The sequence below is a fragment of the Hoplias malabaricus genome, chromosome 1, assembly GCF_029633855.1.
Source record: "Hoplias malabaricus isolate fHopMal1 chromosome 1, fHopMal1.hap1, whole genome shotgun sequence".
NCBI classification, from domain to species: domain Eukaryota; kingdom Metazoa; phylum Chordata; class Actinopteri; order Characiformes; family Erythrinidae; genus Hoplias; species Hoplias malabaricus.
The window spans coordinates 69,632,872-69,641,357 of NC_089800.1; positions in this window are offsets into that span (position 1 = coordinate 69,632,872).

The following is an 8,486-nucleotide window of genomic DNA, read 5'->3' on the forward strand; positions in this document are numbered from 1 at the left end:
AACACTCTATCAGATTCGGGCGTTTCCTGAGCAGCAGGTTGGAATGTCTCTGATAAGTTTTCCACTGTTTTACCCCCTTACACTTCCCAGCATCTCTCTTGGGCTTTTATTGTAGTTTTACAACCCACTCAGTGGAAGAATTTTCAGCATTAGACACAGACACAAATCTTAAGAGTTCAAATAATCAATCAATCAATTACATGATGGTCCACAGAAGAAAGTGGCAAGAAGAAGATGAACCATTGGAAAACGTGAGAGTAGAACTCTCTGAAAGTAGTTGCTGTGGTAGATAGAACCTTAGGAATTGGCTATAATTGTAATACAAACACAGAAAAATACTTATATTCAGATAAATGCTTATAGGTATAGTACACTGTTAATAATTCTACAGTATAAAACAGTATAGGTACATGTTTGTACGCTATACTGTTTCAATTGAACATTTGATTTTTATATGCCCAGTTTTTATCTCCAGGACTTGTATTATGTTTTATTATTATAATTTCTTTATATTATGTTTTTTTTATTGTGCAGAGTTCTATAATGATATCTTACAGATATTTACCTCTCATAAAGAAAGGAATGTAATGTACCTTTAGAGAACATAACTGTACTTTAAAACCACTGTTGTACATTTAAAGGTACATTTAAACTTTTTGTACTTTTAATGACCAATAATGTACCTATACAGTACCTTTTTTTTTGAACACTCAGAAAATGGCTACAGGGTAAAATAATTTAATTCATCACTTCAGCAAAGAGAGGGAGAGAGGGAGAGTGTGTGTGAGAGAGAGAAAGAGAGAGAGCTGCCATAGGCAGCTGTGTCAGTGTTAAATGGTATAGATTCATCTCCTCTATGTGCATCCAGCTCACACACACCTGCCACAATTTCAGTGAACAGTGAACAGTGCCATCTTCACTAGCATGAGCACCCTGAGAAACACATCATCTCACATCCTCAGTCCAGAGGACCCTAAAATTACAGGTGTTTATATTATACTATATGTTAAAACCTGTTAAAACAAATATTTAAAACACTGCTACTAGTACAAAGTAGATGTAAAGATGAATTAATACATAAAATGTACTACACAAATAAAAAAATTAAGCCATGGGCCTTACACTTTTTTACATGTACATGTCCTATGAAAATGTCCAAAAAGTAGAGGAAAGACCAGACAAGCTTGGTTATGCCAGACTGCCATTGGCTGCACAGTGTCTGGGGACAAACGTGTACCACTATATATCTTCACACTACTTCCCTTTACAACTCTTTTTAAATGACAGTGAATTCAACCTAAAAGAGATTTAGCTCCAGTCTGCAGCTATGGTACAAGTGCCAGGCCCTATGCTTTCACATTTCAAAAAGTTTAGTTTCTGGTCAATCACCCTATCAGTTACTCCAACTGTGCAACCACCAGCCAGGGACTTATTGTGAGTATCCCCACACCCACCCGGTGCCTCTCACCTTGTACAACTCCTGAGTATGAGAGAGACCAACCCTTTTCGAGGAGTTTGGTTCTGCAGCCCACACTGTGTGTAGAGGTGAGCCCAACTGTATCTAGCTGGTATCTCTCAACCTCACGCACCAGCTCTGGCTCCTTCCCCTCCAGTGAGGTTAGGTATCACGTGCCAAGAACCAGTTTCTGCTGCCAAGCTACATGTTGCCCAGGGCTCCTTTGCCCCCAATGGGCATTGCACCACACTCCTACTCTGGATCTTGCGGGTGGTGGGCCCACATGATCTTCCCACATTGTCTTTTCAGGCTGAGCCCGGCTGGGTCATGAGGGCTGCCCGGCCACCAGGCGCTTGCCGTCAGACGCTACCCCCAGGCCTGGTTCCAGGGGTAGGTACCGGTAAGCTTCTCTCGGTCAGGGTACACATTGTTTTAATTGTTGTGTTCATAGGGATGCTTGATTAGTTTTCAACCGAGTGTGAAGCGTGAATTGTTTTCTCCCATGGTATGCTCCCTTCAGGTAGGGGGTGAAAACCTAGTCGCCAAGTGAAGGAGTTCAAGTATCTTCGGAACTTGTTCATGAGTGATGGGAAGAGGGAATGTGAGGTTGACCATAGTACTGCATGTACTGCATTTAATGCATGGTACTGCAGTGATGTACTGGATAGTCATGGTTAAGAGAGAGCTGAACAATAAAGCAAAGCTCTTAATTTAACGGTCAGTCCATGTCCCCACCTTCACCTATGGTCATGAGCTCTGGGTAATGACAGAAAGAACGAGATTGCAGATACAAGTGGCCAAAATGAGCTTTCGCCGACGGATTGCTGGGCAAACTCTCCGTGATCAGGTGAGGAGCTCAGTGATTAGGGAGGAGCTTGGAGTAGAGTCACTGCTCCTTCTCATTGAGAGGAGTCAGTTGAGGTGGTTCGGGCATTTGATAAGTATGCCTCCTGGACGCCTCCCACTGAAGGTATACCAGGCATGTCCAACTGGAAGGACTCCCTGGAGAAGAACGCGCTGGAGGGATTATATCTCCTGGCTGGCCTGGGAACACCTGGGGATCCACCAGGAGGAGCTGGTGGAAGTTGCGGGGGACAGAGACGTCTGGGCTTCTTTGCTCACCCTGTTGTCAGGGGCCCTGAAATGGTTTAAGTGGAAAAGATGATGATGATGATGATGATGACCCTATCAGTTAGTCAGTAAGAGAGAGTGCCTAGGTAGGTGGTCTTGCACTTTATGTTTGGTCTTCAAATAAAATCTCTGAAGGTCAGTTTATGTGACTGAGTGATAAAATAGGATCAATAATGGACCATATTTGGAAATAGCTGTGTTTAGTAGAAGAAGAATATGGTTTCTACAAAGCTACTTGGGACCTGGGCTGATTCCTGCTTTTTTTTTTTTTTTTTTGTCCATGCTGTGTTGCTTTTATGTTAGAAGAGGAAACAAAACAGTCAACGCAATGGCTGAGCATTTCTGTTTTGAAGCTGGGGAGTCGCAAATGTAAAAGTGCCAGATTTATAAAGTCAAGGATTAATACATCATAAACCTAAGGAACTAATCCTATAAACTGCCTGTGTTGGCGCTTTTGGGCTTTTGAGGTGCGTTTTTGTTCGTAGGATATAACTACAAAATCTCGAATTCCGGTGAACAGAGATAAATTGTCAAGTATTTAATCGATGACTAGATAATAGCCTACGCTTCACTGGAGGAACGGCATCACCCTCTATCACCAACAGATGGCAGTATAATACAGCAAATAACAGAAGAGAAAATTTTAACAAACTAGACAATCATGTGCCATTCTATGTTGTGAATCAGATTTATTAGAGAATTCTTAACAAATAACACTATGCAGTTAGCACCAGTAATGAAAGGGTCATATAATCTTCAGTGTTAGCTACATTATCACTGTAGCTCCAGTGTAAAACTAAAAAAGGCGAACGTCACACACCAAATATATCTTTGACTAAATAAATCATTTTTTTTTGTGGGGGGCAGGGGAAATATTTAATGACTTATTGCTTTAATATTATTTAAATTATTTAAATATTTTGCATGTCTGTTATCAGGCCTGAGCTTGATGTTTTGGAGTAAAAGTGGGTCAGGAGGAGTGTAGGGGCTCAAGTTTCTACAGGACGGGGGTCTGCAGTGAGTCTCATCCAACATTTCAACACAAGCTCTGCGGAAAAATGTGTTATGACCAAAAGCACCAGAGTAGGGGCACGGCCTGAGGCAGGGCACAGAGGACACACTTCAAACCAGCCTCGCTACTCTAGAAAAGAGTCCCTCACTAATCTAGAAAACCAGAAACTGTAGAACCCAGGGCTCAAGAATCACAAAAGTTCTAGATTAGGTAACACAATTTATTAAAGGATAAAATTCTATAAATCCACATGAACAAATCAGAAGAGTTTTAGAAATGAAATTATTACGAACCCCCTCATTCTGTAATTCTATTAACTAGTTTTTATACTATACTTTATAGTTTAATAACTAGTAGTTCTATTAACCTAATTTTCTTTGAGGTCAATAAGCTAAGGAATATTGAAATTATGAATAAAAAATAAATTAAGTAAAAAATAAAAACCTTAGCATTGTGCAAACCCGATTTCCAGAAAAGTTGGATCACTTTGCACAATAGAAATAAGGATGGAATGCAATGATATACAAATCATTTGAATCATCCACAGGATAATATAAAATATTAGAAAATATTCTATGCCAATCCATTAGAGCTTCATATAGTGCCCACGTCACTATCTTCCTACCTGCAGCCACAAAATCTCTGTTGTTTAAATCCTACAGTGCATTTCACCAACTGGTCTATGCCCTCCACAGTCGCTTCACAGCTGCTCTTAGTTTCTGGCTCCTGATGCTGAACTGCCCTAGCAGGGATGTGGCAAACTTGGCTACAGATACCCTAACACCTATATCCTCCAGTATAACGTGCCTGCCACCAGCGTTCTCTCACCTCAGCTGCCAACTCTGCATACAGCAGCTTCTTCCTTTTGAATTCTCAATCTACTGCATCCTAAAATGGAACTGTTAACTCTATGAAATAAACTATTCATTCACTTTCAGAGTACAGCACCATGTCTACCCTCAGTGTAGTTAATGCAATGCACTTTGCGACCTGCAGTTTTTTACCTACAACCACCAGCAATTTCTAATCTCATGCTTCATCCCATCTAATAATATTTATAGCCTGCATATGCTCTCAAATACATTCCCCCATGCACAAATCTAGCCATTGTATTACTACAACCACTCATCAATACATTAAACTTTAGGCATTTGCTGTCCAACAAGCATGATAAAACCCTTACCATCCGATTATGTCTCCGTCTATACCTACCCTGTGGCAAACTAATCTCACAAGCTGAAAGAATATGCTTCAGTGTGCCAACCCCTGTACATATTTTACAACTAGCGTCTTCACCTACCCATTGTCCAAGATCTTGCAAGATTTAGCAAAAATTGCCCTCCATCACCCACAACTCTTGCTAAGAGATTTTCACTTCTCTAGATTTTCCCAATGAAGCCACTGGCCTTGTTTCGCCTGTGATGCTACTGTTTGCAACCGAGTGTGAAGCGTGACACACATCAACATCAAAAATAACAGCCCTGGCAAATATGATCTATCAATGTTAATAGCCGTTACCAATTCAGCCTTTAGTCCCACAACTTGCTTTGTATCATTTAGGGCTACACTATACCATCTACCTAAGCTCTTCAATGGTCTCTACAGTAGGGATCATTTCTCATTCCATCAAAATATTTTCCCACACAAGTTTCCTTTGACAACCGACAGACTTCTGGACACGCTCAGTTTAACTTTCAACCTAGCCAACCTTAGATTATCATTTAACTTCTCCAGCAACCGTAGTGTGCAAGGCACAGCAATTGTCAGGGTTGTCATGTCATTCATGTAAGCCCTATTTGGCGGGAGCTGAGTACTGTCATACAATTTGACTCACTTAGAGGCCCTAATTACTACCTATATTGAAATCATAAATGCTGATGTTCAAATTGTACATCCAGCCATTATACATATTTCTATTTTGTGCCATGATGTAACAAATTCCCTTGTACTAAAGACTGAATATCCTCAAAATATGCTTTAACCAGCCTAGTATCCTTATCTAGCACCTGAAAAAATTCAAAAGCTTTCCACATAAGTTTATGTGGCACTGAGACCAATGCATTAGCTATATCTAGGAAACCGACACGTAAATCCCTACTCTTTCTTTGCTGTCTGAATCTGATGCCAAATCATGCAGCTATGTTTCATCCTGCAGAACCAGAAACCCCTGCCTTTTGTACTGACGTATCTATTAATGTGTTTACTTATAAAAATCGGCAAAGGTTCCAGGCCATTATACTAAAGAAAATCTTACCCTCCACATTAAGACGATTTGTAGGCTGAAACTGTTATATACCCACAGCATCTTTCTCCTTAGGTATAAGGATACCGCCTGCTCTTCTCCACTTCTTTGGAATGATCCCTATTATGACCATCAACCTCCAAACTATTACCATCAACCTCCTCAAAACTTGCATACTTGTACACCAGATATTAGGCCCAATATCTCAAAAGCTCAAACTAAGAAATTGTATATTTAAAATACATATTTATACATGCACACTTCAAATGGTATTCAGGAATTTTATTTTAAACTTACAGTTTCAAAATCATTGTGATCTTTTACTGACATAGTAACAAGAACAGAACCTCGGTCATTCCTTCTCCAGGCTCAGGGCTGCTGAAAATGCACTATGCAACTTTTGGTATAGGGTAGGAAACAATACCCCACCCAGCCTTGATTTCAAAATAGTGCTCTAAAAGCGAATTACACTGCCACTGTAGGGACAGCCCAGGAGCAAAAAATACTGAATACTGAAAATACTATTTCCGTAAGTGTATAAAGTATATTTAGAAACATATTTTTTTTACAAGAATGTGTGATTACCATCAAATATATAAGATATTACTAAGTAATGAAAATATATCATTAATATAAGTGTATATTAAATGTAGTAATATATGTTTTAGAAAAGCCAAATCAGGACAAACTCCCACATCCACCTCACCTTTCCTATCAATCTTTTTCTACTCCCTTGACTTTTCCTGACCTTAAATCCTTAATATTCCTATTATCATTTTGACATTTATGATATGACATATAGGTTTTGATGATGTGTATTTTCATGCCCATTGCATACATTTAATAATGCATGGTCTTGACTGGTATGCATTTTAACATCTTTAAAAAATTACTACAAAACCCAGGAATTGTAGAATTCCAGGCTCTAACCAAGATTTACCTATAGGAGAGTATCCTGAGCCTTCTAAGAACAAAGTTGGGCAATCCAAGAACCAACTCTCAGAGCTCAGTAATGAAAGCACTGACACTATTCCAAGATCCTGTTCCAGCAGAGAAACTCCACACTGAACTTCCGTGCCAGCTCACTGTGTTTGCCTTAATCAAACAGCAAGGCCTTATCAGCGATGAGCTTTAGAGCATGCTGGGGTATTGTGTTACTGGGCAGAAGCAAACTCTTGGCCACTGTTGTGACAGGCATGAGCAGGTGCGGAGAGGACTAAACTAACACTCAGGAAAGCACTGATGCACAATCAGACGCAGGTAGTGCCTTGAGAGCACAGGAAGAAGCACATAGACACAGTTTGGGAAAATAATAAGGATTTAGAAAATAAAAGTATTATCTCAGGTCAAGGTTCTTAAACTGAAATGCTTAATATATACATAGGCCCAGGCATATTCCCTTAAAGTCACTATGACAGTGCATGGCATTACAGTTACTATCCAGAAGGAAACACATGCTTTTTTTGGCTACCACTGACCTTGACATATGATATATGCAGCTGATGTTTTGATTTGAGTAAGCTCCTGTTACGCAATGACCAGAATTAGGAGCATCAGAGAGACTGATATGGTGAGTATGGAACTGCAGGAATGGTGGAGAAGCACCATCTCTCAGTGATACCAGAGCAGTATATGCTAGGGGCTGGTTTATGTAAAGTACTAGCATTTCAACCTAAATGTGTTTCAGCCCAGTAATGAATAACATTCCTTCTGAAAGGTTTAGTCATGACCTCATTCTTTAACTAACCCTTCATTCATTCATTCATCTATCTTCTGTACACACTTCATCTTCATTGTTGACTCACGTAGGGACAAGAGAATTTAAGGTTTATAACTTGGTATTAAAGGGGACATTCTCAAGTTCTCACCAGTGTGTGTGGGGATTGGGTGTTGAATGGAATGGCATTCTAAGCAGTGTTGATTGTAAAGCTTACTTGGATATCTAGAAATGTGTTACATAAGTGTAACAAACAAAAAATAATAATAATAAATGACCCAGTTCCCTGGGGTCTTAATGAAACGTCAAAATACCACAAGGATTAAACCAGTGTCAGTGCCCGTTCCTTTAAATTACAGTGAGCCACAGCTCAGTTCAGTGCAAGATCCTAGGAGTGAGGAGCAAAGAGCAAAACATCTGGTTTATAGCCATTTTTTTTCTTTCTTGTTCATTTTCAACATATTTTACAGCTTTTATTTCTCTGAGATTTTTTGTTTTGCTCAGTTTAACCTCATGGTTGTGCTTACAAATACGTTTAACTCAGACTGTAAAGACTTGAGAGGAGAGCAGAATTAATTATTTCATCCCATGTTTTTAGAACTAGGTAAATGACACATCAAAAATTATTAAATTACTGGGTTGTTTTATTTCAACACTTAGTGGGTTGCTAGATTCCAGATGGCCAAATTAACCAATCACAAGTCTGCTATTTTGGCATTATGTGTAGAAGGAGGCAGAGAGCCAGTCAGAATTCAATTGGCAGAATCCTGACAATGGGGCCAGCTTAATGCACTAAAAGTATCAGATTATCTGTCAACTTGTGGGCGGAGCATCTTTGGATGAGACAAGTTTTCATTAAACACCAGTCTGAGATATAAACTTCAAAGAAGAAACAAGAAAACACAAGTGAACCTAGAGCACATGGTTA